Below are 18,381 nucleotides of genomic sequence, written 5' to 3'. Positions count from 1 at the left end.
AGGTAGCTTTGTGATAAACCGTCAATACCAGCGTGTTTCTAACATTGAAGAACCCCTTGTTGTGCTATCAGATCGTGAAGGACCACTTCTAAGCAGCAGAGAACCACTTCCCAAGCTCCTTTACAAGTTATTTATTCTCTTCAAGGGGTGATAAGTAGTGCAAATCAGAAAGCATTTTCATTCCCTTCAAGGACATATGGTCCAAATGGGCATTGCCAAAGAGATACATGTGGGATGGAACCGACTGACAAAACATGGTCAACACAGGACCCATCAACTACAAGAGGATAGAGGCTGCTAGCCTTGGCACATCTAGCAAGCACAAGTCTTCCATGAGTGATCTTCCAAACAGAATCCCCAAATGAAACATGAAATCCAGCATTATCAAGGTGCCCTACAAACATAAGACTACGTGTAAGTGCAGGTACATGACATACCTCCCGAAACAAAAAAGTACTGCCAGTAGAGAACTGCAGCCGTACATCACTAATGCCAACAATAGCAATTGACCTATCATCACTCAAGCGAACTGAACTAGAGGCAGTGCGGCAGGAGTGAAACCATTGATGGCATGGTGTAACATGAAATGAAACACCAGAATCCAAAAGCCAGCACTACGCATACATAGAGTGAACCTCGATCAACGATGTAGCATCATAAGAACTAGCTACAAGTATGTACTCCCCATCGTAGTCACATCAGTTTGCATGACATTTATCTCCTCAAATTTCACACTGGATTTCACAGGCATAATGCTACGATTAGAGGAATTTTCCTGTATTTTGTCTTTCTTCTTCTCTTTACGCTTCTCATGGCACAACTCATGACACTGTGGGCGTATGTGACCCTTCTTGCCGGAATGATGACATGCCACATTAGCATTTCTTCCACGAGACTTGCTGCACGACTTACTTTTCGACTTAGATCTAGACTTCTGCGAGTCTCTGCTACATCCATACCCACAATCATTCTTTCCATTACCATCTCTGCCTCTAATAGTCAAAGCTAACGACACATGAGAGGCATCCAAGTTCTTATGATTGATCTCTTCCTGCAGAAGAGCACTCTCTACATCAGGCAAGTTCAAAATAGTAGCAGGAGCACATCAGGCAGTGCGGAATACATCCCATGACTCACTCAGAGTCCCAAGCAAAAACAATGGAGTAACCTCATCATCATTAAAGGTAATGCCCTACGAAGTCAAGTTATTGAGAATAGTATGGAATTGGCTCAAATGAGCAGACATTGTCATATTCTCCTTCATGTGCAGGTCCATAAGCTGCTTCAGCCAATACATTTGTCTTGCTGGACTTTTCTTATCATAGAGGTTCTTAATTTTATCCCAAAGCTGCCAAGCACTCTGTGCTTCCTCAACCACATTGTAATGCACCTATTTAGTGAGAGACAAGATGAGGGTAGACTTGCATAACTCATCAAGCTCATCCCATTTGTCATCAACCATATTTTTAGGGTGCTCACCATGCATCCTTAGTGGCTTTATCTGCGATTTTTGCACCAATATCTGCCAAACTTGGCTCTTCCAATAGGCATAATTCGTACCATCAAGCTTAGTGATGTTGAAGATAGCATTGTCAGTGGAAGAAGATACCATACTGAAGTCCAAAATGGTGCAGACAATTCAAAACTGCTTGCTATTTTCTGCTATAAATAGCCAAAATACCACCAAAACCAAGGCAAAATGACCAAGAATTGATAGGTAATGATGCTGCCCACAAAGTACCATCAAAAGTACATAAAATCAAGATGATTCAGCATGAAAATTCCACGTCAGTCCATGCATAATTGCTTGCTGTAATAAATTACAGCCAGGTACAATGAGAGCAAACTGTAGGCAAAATGAATGCACCAAGTCAGCCACTGACTATCAAATCATAACCAGCATCAAGCTGGCATAAATCAACATGTGATAGTCATATGGACATCAAGCAAACACCCAAGCATGTCAAATGAATATGTCAGTAAGCCAGCACACCCCCTATGTAATAGGGCAAAGTGTACACAACACTGGCAAGACCTGACACAAAGAGGTGTATGCTCAGGGAGTGCAAAGCCCAAATCAGCCCAAGTACATCTGTGAGGACAATGGCATATCAACCATGCAAGATCCAAGTGAAGATCTCGGTCTCAAGTATTTGAATGATCAAGTAGTATAAACCACTTGCTCAATGTCTGTCAACTGTATCAAGACGCTCCCATTGGAATAAAAGCCGTAAATATCAAGCAAAGAAGCTCAACAAGGACATATGATAGCACCAGTGCTAGAAGATCCAAGATCAAGCATCAACCTCATGAGCATATAGGCTGTGTAGCATCCATACATAGCATCCATAGACATCAAGTACATCCAAACTGTAACTTTGGCAAGCCGAGAAATAGCCAAAGTAAGCTTCAGGTAATCAAATGTCAAGCCAAAGCAAGGCTCAGTAGCATCCAACTCCAAACAATGTAATGGGCATGTAGTAGTGGTATTGGCCAAGCATGTCAAGACCGGTTAGACATAAGCAAAGTACATGCCATAAGTACATCAGAGATGAAGATCCACATGCTATGCGAAGTGAGCTCGAGCTCAACCAATGATTCGAGAGCAAATCCAAGCTCTATGTTGATCCTCGAGAGTCACTACATCAATGTATACATCTAAGACATAGCCCGAATCCAACAGGTATATCCAAACATAAGCAAATAAGCTTCAGCCCTGAATATTCTAGTAGCAAATAGACATCCAAAATTGAGCAAACAATGGCTCAATCCAATCTCAAAACCATAGGCAAACCATAGGCATACTTTCCCATATGTATAGGCACCAATCGAGCATAATTGGGCATCAAATGACTATGTAGCATGAGCATAAAGTGTAATGACAAAGGGCTGCCCTATTTTGGGTTGCTTGTGGACTATGTAAAATAGTCAATGACTGAGTAAATTCAGCCCCAAAAGCATCTCACATCATAGATATACATTCCCCTAGCATTCCGGGCGCATCCAGCCAACTGAGCAACCAATGTCAATGCCAACCAAGAATAAATATAAAGTGCTGATGTAACACTACTTGTGGTTGCCTGTGGATTGTGGAAAACAATCCTAGATTGAGGTAAATTAGTCCAAAAATCAATGCCAATGATAACCACCAATGTCGAGCATCAAGGGGGTGTTCCTAAGTACCAAATGAAGTGTTTTCAAGCTGCCAATGAGTGCCAAGGGAGGGCTAAAGTAAAAAATGAATTTTTTGTAGGTCTTTAGTTTGGCCCAAACTGATCTGGGGCCTGTGGAAGGGCTAGGCAAGGTTGGGGGACTAGTCAAGGACCCCCAAGAGCTCCCTCTTGAAGGGCAAAGTCACCGATAGAGAGTAGGCATCACAAGAAGCAAGAGGACATGGCTGCCCTACTTCACAAAACATGTGGACTGAAGTAAAATAACAAAAGAGAGCTCCAATACCTTTGAAGGAATGCCCTAAGGGTGCCCAATCGATACGAAGCTAAAGGAGTCACGAACCGAGTCTGGATGCTCAAGCAACCATGCTTTGATACCAGTTGAAAGGTGAGAAGGATTGAAGCTTGCACGGGAGAGCTATGGCGGGAGAGCAAGAGCAAGAGAGAGAGAGACTCACAATGTGGGAACTCCAACAGTCACGATGTGTGATCGGGCCTTCCTTTATTCAAATTGTCAAAAAGAATAAAGAATAAAGTGATGGTGATGGGCGCCCACCACCTGCAATGTGCAGTGGTGGGTACTATCAGTGTAGTAATACACGGGCGGCTAGGCAGAGGCACCTTTACCCCCAACATCGACCCCCCTCTCTCTCTCTTTCATTTTCTCTCCCTTTGTGTCTTATATACTCTCTCTCTCTAACTTTTTGATGTCTAATCGTTTCTCTCTCCACATCTCCTCTTATTTATTCTCTCTCTGACTCTTATTTTCTCTCCTCTATCTCTCTCTCTACACACACACACACACACTCTCTCTCTCTCTCCTTACACATTCTTTTTCTATTCTACTCTCACTTATTTTCTTTTTCGCTCTCTTATTTTATCTCCACTCATGTAGTCATGCACGTGCATGCTGTTGTGCTGCTACGCAGACACAACGTGAAAGACCCTTGAGTGAATCATCATTCGACTTTCTTATCGATGTAGAGAGTCAATGCCATATTAGTCATTAGTGTTAGTGTCCATAGTATGGATGGTTCAAAATTACGAGATTTTTGGACAATTTTAGCTTATTATTGATATTTTGGACATTATTTCTTGTAAATATCCTCAACAGGTGGAGTAAGCTTCTAGAATAGTGTGTCATGCATAAAGTACATTGCTTTTCAACTAGTTTTGGAAATCTCATGTAAAAAAGAAGGGCTCCCGAATTCGCGTCGCGTGCAATTGTAGTTTGAAGGCAACAAACGACACTCGGGATGAGAGGAGAGGAGAAGGAGCAATTTGGGAGAGTTCCAACCAAATGTCTTGGGGTTTTACCCCCGCTTTTGAAGCTAACAAAACCATCAGATTTGTTGTCCGAGCAGCAAAGTAGAAGCTAGTATTTGGTGTGAGTTTCTGGGTATAACAAGGTGAAATAGGACACAGTGAAGGGAAGTCTCATTGTAAACAAGTTTTCTTAATCAAGGATTGGGTTTTGGATACTTTAAGCCTTTGATCATGTGCATGTATGTTGTTTCATCTCGCATTGGTCTCTACTCTATGTAATCTCTATTATCATCTCTACTCCCATACAAGAATCTGCCTAATCTCTTACTGCCATTAATCCTCGCTTAAGAATCTCTCTATCAGCATATAAATCTATCTATCCATTACTACTCTTATTCACTTCCACATCCAGAGGTCCGGTGTCTCCCGACATATGTGCAAATTATCTTGACAATGCGTGCACACACACACACACACACACACACACACACTCTCTCTCTCTCTCTCTCTCTCTCTCTCTCTCTCTCTCTCTCTCTCTCTCTCTCTCTCTCTCTCTCTCTCTTTAGCAAAATTGAAGCGTCGATGTGAGTATCTAATATGCATTCACACACATTCAAATTTGCATCATTTGGTTTTTGTAAGCATGTGTACACATGTAGATAAGGTTTATGTGAACTTCTACGTGTTTATTATTGCTTAATTGAATGATATGATGAACATGAAGAAGAGTACTTAGTCAAAAAAAAAATTGTCATGTTGCATTGGTCAATTTGAGAAAAAATAAATCATTGAACAAACGTTACTTTTTAAATCCATATATAAAAATGCACATCAAACTTGCAAACACATTGTTATGTAAAGTGCCAAATAAATCTCACATTTATTACTAGCATTACTCAATGCATGTATATCCTCACAAATAATTTTTTTATGAGAGACAATATATGTAGAAGTAATGGAATTACATAATAAATACAAAATGTTTATCACGATAGACCTTCAATCTCCTCCACAATGGGATCCCCTTGCCAAACTATCTACGTGAAGCTCCATCTCAATATCTAAACCTATAAACTAATTAATCCCATAGCTAATATTTCTGCTATACACATCATCATTATCATCAATAATAATTGCATAATCATGCTCATGAATGATGGCATTATTATGATTTGTGTCTCATGTACCATGATCATCCTCTACCTCTCTTGATTCCTGATCATTATCGTCTCTAGTATGAGGATCATCAACCATATGCTCCATACTATAAAAGTTTCATATATCCCTCTAAAGGCTAGGATGATCGGGATCATGTGCCACCATCTGTTATTCTCCATCATTGGTTGAAAGACAACCCATTGAAGTAAAATTAAAAACATGTTATAATTAGGATTCTATGAAATGAAAAAATTAGAGAATAATATTCATTATATATGTTCATATCAAATATTTGTATTTAAATATCATTCACCTACTCATATTGTTCTAGTAACACCAATGTTCCATGTTTTCCTTGCCATAGATTTTGTAGACTTGATGGTTATAAATCCATTGGCATGATGCTTGAATGTTGCATTAGGGCCTATTTCCATCACATCCTTAAACCACTTAACATCCAAAATAAATACAAAAAATGTTTGATATTCAATATTATAGATATCTTGGATTATGACAAACCAATCATTCATATTTCCATTGACTCTCTCAAAGCTAGCAATGACCATAATATTGGGTGTTTCTCTTATCATTGATCCTTTGAGTCCAAAAATGCTTTCTTTACACCACATAGTATTGAAATTGTGCCCTTTATCAAAAAAAGAGTGACTAATTAGATAAGTATCATGATATTACTAGATTAACCATTATTATATAAATGAAACATTACATATACTTCGTTTTGGCAAGAATCCTCAAGCGTACCCCCGTTTGGTCATTGTGATATTTTGCATCATTTTCTCTTTCTTCTATCTCCATCTCCTCATATAGCCAATCCACATCAAGATACTTTGGCAATGCTTTTAAATTCAGAGGATATGATACAGTACACCCACTGCAAAGTGCAAAAGATCTTGCTATCCTTGTCTCTTTTTGCCTCTGCATTCTCATACATTGTCACCCATTGATTCAACATGTCACTGTTGAGCACACAAAATGTGTTCATTTTTTAATGCAACTCTCATACAAAATGCATTCATTTTTTAATGCAACTCTCTATCCATTATCTTGTTACACCCTCTTCCTTGAGGTATAATAGATGTCATTCTTAAGTCTTCATTACCATAATCATTGGAGGGAGAAATCCACTTGGGGAAGAAATTCAAAAATGTACACAAGTGATTCTTGCACCCACCAACTGTTAGCCATGCTATATTTAGGCATTGCATTTTGCATCATGAATTCCTTCAATATTTTCACAAAGAACTTACGAAAGAATATCCATCGCTCATGAACTATGACCCATATAGCCACCTCATCTATCAAATATACCATGAGATGTAGTTGACTTGTGAGTATGGTTCATGTTGAGATGTCAAGCTCAATACAAGTTGGTGTTCATGTACATGGATGACGGTTTCATTCTAATGATACTTTACATCCAGATACTCTACCTATCCGAGTTATATGATATCTATCTAGTCATATTTATAATTAGCATGTTCATACTATAGACCACTTGACCACTTGTATATTATATATGTTGTACTCTCTCTTTATTCTTGGTAGACTATTATAGTGAAGAAAAAAAAGAGAAAGAAAGGTTAGGATTTATGCTTCCTATCTTGTGTGCATTCTCTATGTGCATGTCTTGCAAGAGCTGAAGCTCCCTATCTCTCCCCCCATCTTTTCATGATATCATAGTAGCATTCAAGCGAGGAGTTGTGAGCCGCAAGCATAAAGGTCTATAAGGAAGCCTTATTGTGGAGTACACATGTGGAGATCTCTCTCATATCTTTAATTGACAAACTATCTTGATGACCTTGGAGTGCTCGAGGGAGTGGAATAGACCTTCAGTCTAAGCTTAAGTAGCCAAATTTGTATTTTGGGCATGTTTTGTCCTTCACTATTCGGGAGTTAAAGGTTGTTTGTGTGTGAATCTAGTAAGGTTTACGAACTCTGCAAACATCATTGTTTTGCAAACAAGTTGCATGTGTTGCATGTGGCAAATAGTATTTTGATACTGTCAAACATTATATGTGTTACTCAAGGTATGCTTATATATCGAGTTTAGTATGGACGACAATTTATCTAAATTAGCAAGTTATTGATAAAATTAAAATTTTAGGTTTTGCTACACAATGTTTGAGAGCTTTAATAAATTGTCAGTGATAATCCTGACAAGCATAACTTTCATGATTGAAAGTTTAGATTGACCAATTTCCTTATGGGCAAAGATCATTGGGACTATATTGAAGGAAAATGTTGAGGCTCTAAAGTTATTGAAGGAAAATGCCATGTTTGAGCAGGCCAAGGCATTTAAGGTATGGAAGCGAGGTGCTTGGAAAGTTATTTATTGGTTCTCCATGAGTGTTTCAGATACTATGATTGAGCATATACAGGATGCAGACAGTCCCCATAGAAGCATGGAATAACCTGGTTAGTCAAGCTACTTAATACAATACCAAAGCTAAAAATTACAGTTGAAGTCTAAGTTAAACAATGTCAAGCATGACAATCTATCTATCAATGACTATGCATTAAAGATTAAAAGCATTGTTGAAACTCTTGGATCTATTAAAGTTCCGGTTGATGATGATGATATAGTGGCTACCTGTTTGGATGGTTTGGGGGATGACTACAAGCGGTTCCAAATCTATAAATAGATGGGCTGCCCACCATTCAACATCCTCCTTTTTGTATCTGTTACCAAAAATGTTTTTCGTGAACACTGAACCCCATTGGCTTCTCTTTTGTTTTTTTAAATTTGATGTGTATTGAAAGAGGTAAAATATTTATACCATTGTAAAATGAAGTTTGTACTTGTAACTAGGCACTCTGTGCATATGCTCATCATATCCTTTTGTAAAATGATCCAAGTTAGTGTTGTAAATTAATAACAATGAGTATGTAAAGAAGGAGCAAGGATAAGTAGTATGTGACATGTGTCTATGTATGTGAATTTAATATATTTCTTTCAATATTTGTTTCGCATGAATGACGAAAGAGCCTTCAAAATCTCAATATACCTTAGAAATGTTGGCGAATAAAATTTTTTGGAGTTATAAACCAACCTACTCGAGTTTCGAAAAAAAATCAGAAAAAATAAAAATATAGCCATTTGGTGACATATAGCCACTAAAATCATCTATGATCATGTTGTTTTAAAAAATATTCATATGGATAATTAGCTTGAATGTTTACTACAGCAAGAACATACCGAATATCTTTAGGATGAACAATGCAATGATTTGACACAGTATTCTACATGCTAGAAACATTGGTATCCTAAACACATATATCCACAAAATGGTGCGCTCTACACTACATGTAATGACACATAATTTCCCCTCAACCAAATCTCCTTAATTGGTGCATTATCAAAGTCAGAATCACCAACATATCCAAAGAAATCATCCACAATAATATCCTTATTGGCATAAATTTGATACACAAATGTACCATCCATGAAAACATACTCATTTGAAACACATAACTTATCCTATTGATCACCAAACCAATCAACATCCTAACTCATTTCCCTTTGCTTTTTTTCTTCTTGATTAAAGCTGATTGAAGTTTGATTATTATAAATGTGCGAGACACCAAAATATAGAAATTATCTTCAAGTTATGGATGCAAGTAGCATGTTGCTCCACTCTCCCATTGACAAGCACAATTGTTGTGGTTGGGGCACTTGAAGATTCTTGGCTTCTTTGGCTCTTGACCTCTTTCACTCCCTTTGCCTCAATTTTTGGCAAGATCACGTGTGGTGGGAGGCATCGCTCATCATCATCACTTGAATTTGAATCCAAATCTAAATCCCAAACATCATAATACATATCCTTAAGATTTTCAATTGTGTAAAGAAATCTCCCAATGCCCTGTGCACTTGAGCAAGATTTAACTCTCTTTCCTTCACCATCATCATGCCAGCTAGAAGCTTCATGAAGGACATCCTTAAAGGGATCCAACTTTTCCCATCTTTACGGATACCACTGAATTGCTTGCATAATTCAAATATGCAAAAATACTTGCAAGATTTTCCTTTGCCACAAAACTCATGAATATATGGACATTACTTTGAAGTATGACCATTCTCAAAACAAACATTGCATCACTTGTGCTTCTTCTTTGATTTAGCCATTAGAAATCAATCAGCATAACATCATTTCACCTTTAGCAAATGACTTTTTTTTCATTCAACTAATGAAACCGAAAGCATACATATTTTAGGAACTCAAATTTCCATTTTCCTTTAGTCATCTTGAGATTCCAACCTCTAAACTATATACAAAAACACATGACAAAGTAAAATAGGTGTTCAACTTTTTTTTTTTGTAGTTAGGGTTACTCCTTTCATTGCAATTCCTACAAGCTACTTGAAATTTTGTTTTTTAGGAACTACTTGCAAACTCCCTTGCTCACTACATTCCACAGATTTACCATATTTCTCCTATAGTTTATGTAGCTTAGGTTACCTTTAAAATCCTTATGATCATTTTTATTTTCTTGTATATATCAGCTTTGTCTTTGCAATGCATATCATCTCCACAAAGAAGAAATATAGAAATTCTGCCAATCCAACACCAAAAAGGTGAAAGCCTACAAAAGATCACATTGAATGACTCCCTAGCATGAGATTCATTGGCATTAGTGTACTCCCATCCATGTGACTTCCCTACTTGGCTTACTTAAACAAATGTACATGAAGCATTTGTAGCATATTGGATATGAACTAGCTATTTCTTGAAATGGGAATTAAAGAGGGTAATTGGACCTTAGGGCTATTCTCTTTTTGTTTTAATTTTACAAAACCTTATATTTTGCTTCCTTCTCTTCCCGTACGTAATATTTCTGCACGAAATATTAATGACCCTAGACCCCGCACATCCCGCGCAAGAGCAATTTCGAGTGATCTTTTGCAACAAAAAAACTTTGGGCTAAGTGCTCCCTCCGCATGCATCAACAAACACCAGCCCCACATCGTGTATAGGAACCTATGGCTAAAAACTGTAGCCCACGCGGGAACACCCCTTCAAGGGGGAAAAGAGATAATGGATAATTATTTGCAAATTTAAAAAAAAACTCCCCTCCCCTTCAGCTGTTGCATGGCGGGGAGAGGGAGTATGAGTATGTGTGGAGTAAGGAGGAGCATGGGGAGGGGAAACATGCTGCCTGCCACTTGTGTGGCTACCCCCCCCCCCCCCCCCCCCCCTTCACACTATATATGAATCCCCCCCTCCCCAAGCTTGAGGGGGGAGAGGAGGATTGTACTGTCGTGCTGCCCGCCGCCCTGTGGAAGCCGCCCGCCTGTTGTTGCTGCCGCCAGGACTGTTGCCGCTGCCTGCTGCTGCGCCCCATCGTCGTCATCATCATCATCATCATCATCATCATCATCATCATCATCACCATCAATCATCATCGTCGTCGTCATCTTCCCAATCATCACTCTCTCTCCACATCATCTGGCTGTGATAGAAGCTTGGAAGCTTCTATTGGAAGCTTCTATTAAGGCTTCCATAGGCCCTGTTCACCCGTGCCTTCCCCGGATTTTTCAAAACCGTGACTGCAAGACCCCATTTCCTGTGCGAAAGAGGAGACTCTCGGGCAGACTGACTTCAAAAAGCGTAAGGGGAAGCTCACTGAGTCGAAAGCTCTTGCGTTAATGGCTCCGAAGCAAAAGTTGAGAGGAGCACACACGGGAGCTTCCAACCCGAGTACACGAGTGGACAACGCTCCGATTCTTAATGCCCAGGTTCCGATAACATTCCCGCATGAAAAGGATGCTTAAGGCATGTTTTTAATTCACATAAGGAAATTTAAGTGCATTTACTCATTCGATTTACAAAGTTTAGTGGCATGTCGAGCACTTGCATTTGCTTGCACTTCCGTGGCCAAGAGTAGCTGCATTTTCAACATATGATGCATAAGTTAAAAGACGAATTTGTGCAAAGGCGTCCTTGTTGCATCTTGCAAAGGATAGGACATATAACACATAACACATTTAGGTAATAAATCCTTGGTTGTGTCTCGTGATTAAGGCAATCGTAGACAGACGTTAAATGTTGTCTAAAAAGTTGCATTGAAAGAAAAAAAGATTTATGAACGTTGTTAATAAAACTGATATAATCCAATTCGCATGCAATAAATAGTTACAATTTAGATTGGGTTAAGTGATAGAGGACGGATTAAAATCAATGATGGGCTCATGGCATTCGCTCATGCATGAAGCTCTTATATCAAAGTTCGAAATTGTGAAAGGATGCATTTTCATTAAAATACTAAAGCTTTGAATTTGATGCATATACGTGGGATTTACAAGAAGTAGTTCTAGATGTCAACTAATACCGTTTAGGGCAAGGAAAAGAAACGATCATTGTAGATCTTAAGTTGCATAAAGGTAAAAAGGTGTATGGTCGCGAAATTGCATGGAATGATGCATCTCACCTATCTTGCAGTTACTTACATCTTTTAGGGGAAAAATACTTGCAAATTTAGAAGAAAGTATTTGCATCTTTAAAAGATCATCTTAAATCATGGGTTGGTTAGATCTACTAAGTAATTCGTGTATAATTGAGTAGCTTACATGTGAATCATAAAGGTATGACTAGTTAGCATATGACGATCACCTCAATGTGCTAGGTAGGGTTAAGCTACGTTAAAATTCTGCCTAGTATCGCACTTGGGATGCCGATCTAATATTTCCGATCCCAAAGGTCCTACCCACATTCTCGAAATGTTACGACTACCTAATCACCCATGTAAAAACGATCGAGGGTTCTCACCCTAAGGATCAGTTGACCAAATGCTAGACTTCTGTAAGGAATCTAGAAACCCTAGGATTAAAACATGTATCGGCTTAGTAGGGCTAAGGTTTTGGATTGGGTCAATAGGACTCCCAAACCCTACAACTTGATCAAAGGTATTCTTGACCAAGAATATCGTGTGATGGGAAAAATAATCCCACAAGCTAGGTGCTGACACCTATCTCGTGCAACAAGCTGCAACGTCGTATGGTCTTGTGTCTAAATAGTATTGCCACTCCTTAGACCAAGTTTGGCGAGTTCTAAGTACAAGTCTTATTTTCTAAAGGATGAGTAGATATCCTGCTACATCACCCTTCCTTGGGACTGATTTTCCAAGCTAGGGGAGTTACGAATCGCCAAGAAAGATATTGACCAACCAAATTAGGACAACGGGGTTGTCCAAGATTTATTGACTAAGACATAAGGATATCTAAGGTAGCGACAATTTGGGTCAACAAGGTATAAACCCTAACCCAAGGAAAAAGGGGTAAACAAGCAACTCAGCTTACGAAACCCTTAGGATCTTGCCAAGTCACGATTGATCCCGGATCGAATGCTGGATGTATTTGGAGAGAAGGATTCAGACCTTAGCAGTTGGCCGTATAAACGACCACTGGAATGTTCTTGATTGTACACTGAGGTGCACTGTTTGTACTTCTTTGCTCAAGGAACTAATTCAGGAAAAATAACTAATGCTTCAGATTAAAAGCTTGGAGGAAGAGGCAGTACCAGTTACCTTCGACTGTCTGCCTGACTCTATCCAAGGGGGTTGTTAGCCGCGCCGGATATGTGGATCAAACCCGCCGCGAGAGGTCTCTCCGTGGGTGCTACTTGGAGTAGGAGGACGCTTGGGTGCCAGGGGAGGCTCTGCCATAAATCCCTTGCCTTCGGATCGTGCACAAGAGGCCGACGTGACTCGAGATTGGATCTCAAGGCTCGCATACTAGTCAACGGGCGAAACTTGAAAAAGTGATCCCTGGGAATTGTTGGTATAGCCTTCGGGCGGATTATTTGATGTTTTCAAAAGACTTTGATAAATAAAGATCAAATGTTGAAAAAGGAACTTGTTTGACATTGTTTTTCTGTGTCAGTGCCTAAGTTACGTGAAGGAACCGGTGATTAATTGGTTAATTAAGGAAGTTGTTTTTGCTTGTCAAACTAAATGTGGTAGGTAATTAGATAACTAAAGCAACCCGAGGAAAGTGTGGTGGATGTGACCGTGGGTCCGTCCTACGGAAGGGTGGTCCCGGTTGGCCGGGAACTTTTCTCAAAGGATTTGGCAGTGAGGTAACAATGACCTAGGAACTATAGAGCTAGAGTCCCGATTTATGCTATTTTAGGGGAAGGGAATGTGACTATGCCTTACGGGCAGAGAGGTCGAGCTTCATATCCCTCTCATTTCCCATTCTCCTTGAACCAAGTGCAGTATAAATCCGCTTCGACCTTGATGTTTCTGCACAAGTAGTTCGTCTGGGGCTCGACACTAGTTACCTTCTAGGAACTTGACCACTAGTTACCTCCTAAGTGGGAACGGCCGGAATGCTTCCGCTTCATGGCAAACTCGGGAAAACCTAGATCGCAAACCTCGTGACATTCCTTGGGAGTGCCGGGCGGTGCTTTCTAGACTCTCTTCCCGATGGGTTGCTAAGACGTGTCTTACAAGTGGAAAGGGGGATATGTTACAGTTGGTATCAGAGCGAACCAACGGGATCTAATATTTAGAAGGAAACTTAATGAGGGGAAATAGAGCAATGTTGCCATTAAGAACATTTCCCTACTTACTTATGGATGCTGGCTTGCAGAGTCGCGCGACATCTGTCCTAGCAGTTCACCATGGGGAGCTCTAATGCTATTCCAGAAGAAGAAAGATTGAACACTTCGGCTATGCATTGACTACAGAGAATTGAATCAATCGACCATTAAAAACAAATACCCCATTCTTGAACTTCTTAACCGTCTTCAAGGCTGGCGCGAAGATCTTCTCAAAGATAGATCTCAGGTTTGGATATTATCAGATAAGGATCAAGGAAGAAGATATCCCAAAGACGGCATTCAGCACAAGGTATGGACACTTTGAATTCCTAGTCATGTCATTCGGACTGACTAATGCTCCTGCACCTTCAACAGGCTAATGCAGGATATCTTTAGGCCCTATCTTGATGACTTTGTACTCATCTTCTTTGACGATACCCTAGTCTACTCCAAGCAGGAAAAAGATCATGAACCCCAGCTTCGCATTGTCCTCAAAACAATGAGGGCACACAAGCTTTATGCCAAGAAGAAGAAGTGTGCATTCTTCAAGTGACATATTGAATATCCGGGATTCATTGTATCAGTAGAAGGAATTTCAGTAGATCCGGCCAAGGTCAGAGATGTTCTGGAGTGGCCAACACCAACTTTTGTCAAAGAAATATGTAGTTTTCTTGGATTGACAGGATGGTACAGGGTCTTTATCAAAAACTATGCTTTGATTGCAGTACCTCTGAGACTGATCTATTAAAGAAGCAAGTATCAATTGTATGGTCACTTGTGGAACAGTCCAGCTTTGACAAACTAAAGCAAAAGCTTGGTATCAGCACCCATCCTGAAACTTCCTGATCTTAGTAAGAAGTTTGAAGTGATAACTGATGCTAGCACACTTGCCTTAGGATGTGTGCTCATGCAAGAAGGTAATCCCGTAGCATACTCTTCAAGGAAACTGAAGAGCCATGAAAGGAATTATGCTACCCACAATCTGGAGTTGTTGGCTATCATCCATGCTCTCAAACTTTGGAGACACTACTTGCTGGGTAACAAATTTACCCTAGTGACGGACCATAAGAGTCTTAAATGGATTTTTACCCAATATGAGCTCAATATGAGGCAACATCGATGGATTAAAGTGCTGGAAGAATATGATTTTGAAATCAAATACTGGCCTGGAAAGGAGAATGTAGTTACCGATGCACTTAGTCGCAAGGCATTTCTGAATTCTCTGATTTTGCAAGATCCATCAACAGCAAGATCTCTAGCCACAAAGGTATCCATGCCAAACAACCCAATTCTTGAGCTAGCTAGAGAAGAGGCATGCCATGACCCAACCTATCAGAAATTGCTAAGGGAGATCCCCATCAAAGATCAAGACCCGAAGCTACAAACGAAGTATCGAGACTTCTCTATCAATAGTGGACTTATCTACTATAGGACAAGATTATGTATTTCAGTAAAGCAATCACTCAAGCAGAAGATACTTTGGGAAGCCCATGACTCCCCTTTCTCAGGACATCCTGGCTATGTCAAGACCCTTAATGCAGTCAGGAAGAGCTATTATTGGGATAGGCTCAAAGGTGACGTTCTCAAATATGTCACGGAATGTTTGTCTTGTCAACGCATTAAGGCCGAACATGTCAAAATGCCAGGGAAATTGCAACCATTTGACATTCCCCAAATGAAATGGGAATTCATTAGTATGGACTTTGTTGTTGGCGTACCCCAAGTCCAAGGAGGATACAACTCCATTATGGTTATGGTAGATATGCTCACCAAGGTTGCACATCTTATCCCTGTTAAGACAAACTTTAAAGCCTCAGACATCGCAAGGTTATTCATCAAGGAAATATTCAAACTGCATGGGTTACCCAGAAGAATCATTAGTGATTGTGACTCCCTCTTCACATCACACTTCTGGAGGGCTATCTTCGAGGCCATTGGGACTCAACTCTGTTTCAGTACAGCTTATCATCCCCAAACTGATGGTCAAACAGAACGAGTCAACCAAGTCATTGAAGATATGCTTAGGGCACACTGCTGTTGTGAACCCAAAAAGTGGATTCAATATTTGCCACTGGTTGAGTTTGCCTACAATGCTTCTTACCAACAAAGCATTCAGATGACCCCTTTTCAAGCATTGTATGGGCACGATTGTCGTAGTCCTTTGAGCTTTTCGGATCCAACCTTGAGGGTTGAAGCTTCAAAGCAGATGCTGGAAGACATGGATGACCAAATCAAGTCAATGAGACAGGATATCTAAGCCGCCAAGAATAGACAGAAGGCTTACGTGGACCTGAAACGGCAAGACAGATCCTTCTTTGAGGGTGATATGGTCTTCATTTGCATACGTCCAAAGAAGAGTTCCCTATCCTTGGGTGAATGCAAAAAGCTAAGTCCAAGGTATTGTGGACCCTACAAGATTCTCAAGTGCCTAGGGCCCAATGCTTACAGACTTCAATTCCTTGAAAACCTAAAAGTTCATAATGTATTCCATATCAGTCTATTGAAAAAGTATGTGCCTAACCCTAATCACGTGCTTGATGATCAACAAGTTGTAATGCCTAGCCAAGGAGTCCTTGAGCTACGGCCTGACAAGATCTTAGATGTTAGGGAGAGGCATTTGAGATCCAAAACCTTGAGAGAATACCTCATCCAGTGGAAAGATTATCACAAAGAAGATGTCACTTGGATGGATGAAAGTACTCTCAACCAACAATACCCCCAGATCTTCTCGAGATGAGCACATCTTGATTCCTCTAAGGGGGAGAGAATGTAATATTTCCGCACGAAATATTAATGACCCTAGACCCCACACATCCCGCGCAAGAGCAATTTCGAGTGATCTCCTATAATAAAAAAACTTTGGGCTAAGTTCTCCCTCCGTGTGCATCAACAAACACCAGCCTCGCATCGTGTATAGGAACCCGTGGCTAAAACCGTAGCCCATGTGGGAACACCCCTTCAAAGGGGAAAAGAGATAATGGATAATTATTTGCAATTAAATAAAAAAACTCCCCTCCCCTTTGCATGGCGAGGAGAGGGAGTATGATTATATGTGGAGTAGGGAGGAGCATGGGGAGGGGAAACATGCTGCTTGCCACTTGTGTGGCTACCCCCCCCCTTCACACTATATATGAACCCCCCCTCCCCAAGCTTGAGAGGGGAGAGGAGGATCGTGCTGTCGTGTTCCTGTTGCCCTGTGGAAGCCGCCCCGCCTGTTGCCATTGCCAGGACTGCTGCCGCCGCCTCCTTCTGCGCCCCATCGTCATCATCATCATCATCATCATCATCATCATCATCATCATCATCATCAATCATCATCATCGTCGTTATCTTCCCAATCATCACTCTCTCTCCGCGTCATCTGGCTGTGACAGAAGCTTGGAAGCTTCTATTAAGGCTTCCATCGGCCCGGTTCACCCGTGCCTTCCTCAGATTTTTCAAAACCGTGACTGCAAGGCCCCATTTCCTGTGCGGAAGAGGAGACTCTCAGGCAGAGTGACTTCAAAATGCGTAAGGGGAAGCTCGTTGAGTCGAAAGCTCCTACGTTAATGGCTCCAAAACAAAAGTCAAGAGGAGCACATGCGGGAGCTTCCAACCCGAGTACATGAGTGGACAACGCTCCGATTCTTAATGCCCAGGTTCCGATAACATTCCCGCATGAAAAGGATGCCTAAGGCATGTTTTTAATTCACATAAGGAAATTTAAGTGCATTTACTCATTCGATTTACAAAGTTTAGTGGCATGTCGAGCACTTGCATTTGCTTGCACTTCCGTGGTCAAGAGTAGCTGCATTTTCAACATATGACGCATAAGTTAAAAGACGAATTTGTGCAAAGGCGTCCTTGTTGCATATTGCAAAGGATAGGACATATAACACATAACGCATTTAGGTAATAAATCCTTGGTTGTGTCTCATGATTAAGGCAATCATAGACAAACGTTAAATGTTGTCTAAAAAGTTGCATTGAAAGAAAAAAAGATTTATGAACTTTGTCAATAAAACTGATATAATCCAATTTGCATGCAATAAATAGTTACAATTTAGATTGGGTTAAGTGATAGAGGACGGATTAAAATCAATGATGGGCTCATGGCATTCGCTCATGCATGACGCTCTTTTGTCAAAGTTCAAAATTGTGAAAGGATGCATTTTCATTCAAATACTAAAGCTTTGAATTTGATGCATATACGTGGGATTTACAAGAAGTAGTTATGGATGTCAACTAAT

The sequence above is a fragment of the Lygodium microphyllum genome, chromosome 26, assembly GCF_053477565.2.
Source record: "Lygodium microphyllum isolate KBCC chromosome 26, Lygodium_microphyllum_v1.1.10, whole genome shotgun sequence".
Taxonomy (NCBI): domain Eukaryota; kingdom Viridiplantae; phylum Streptophyta; class Polypodiopsida; order Schizaeales; family Lygodiaceae; genus Lygodium; species Lygodium microphyllum.
Note: the sequence above shows the minus strand (reverse complement) of the source record.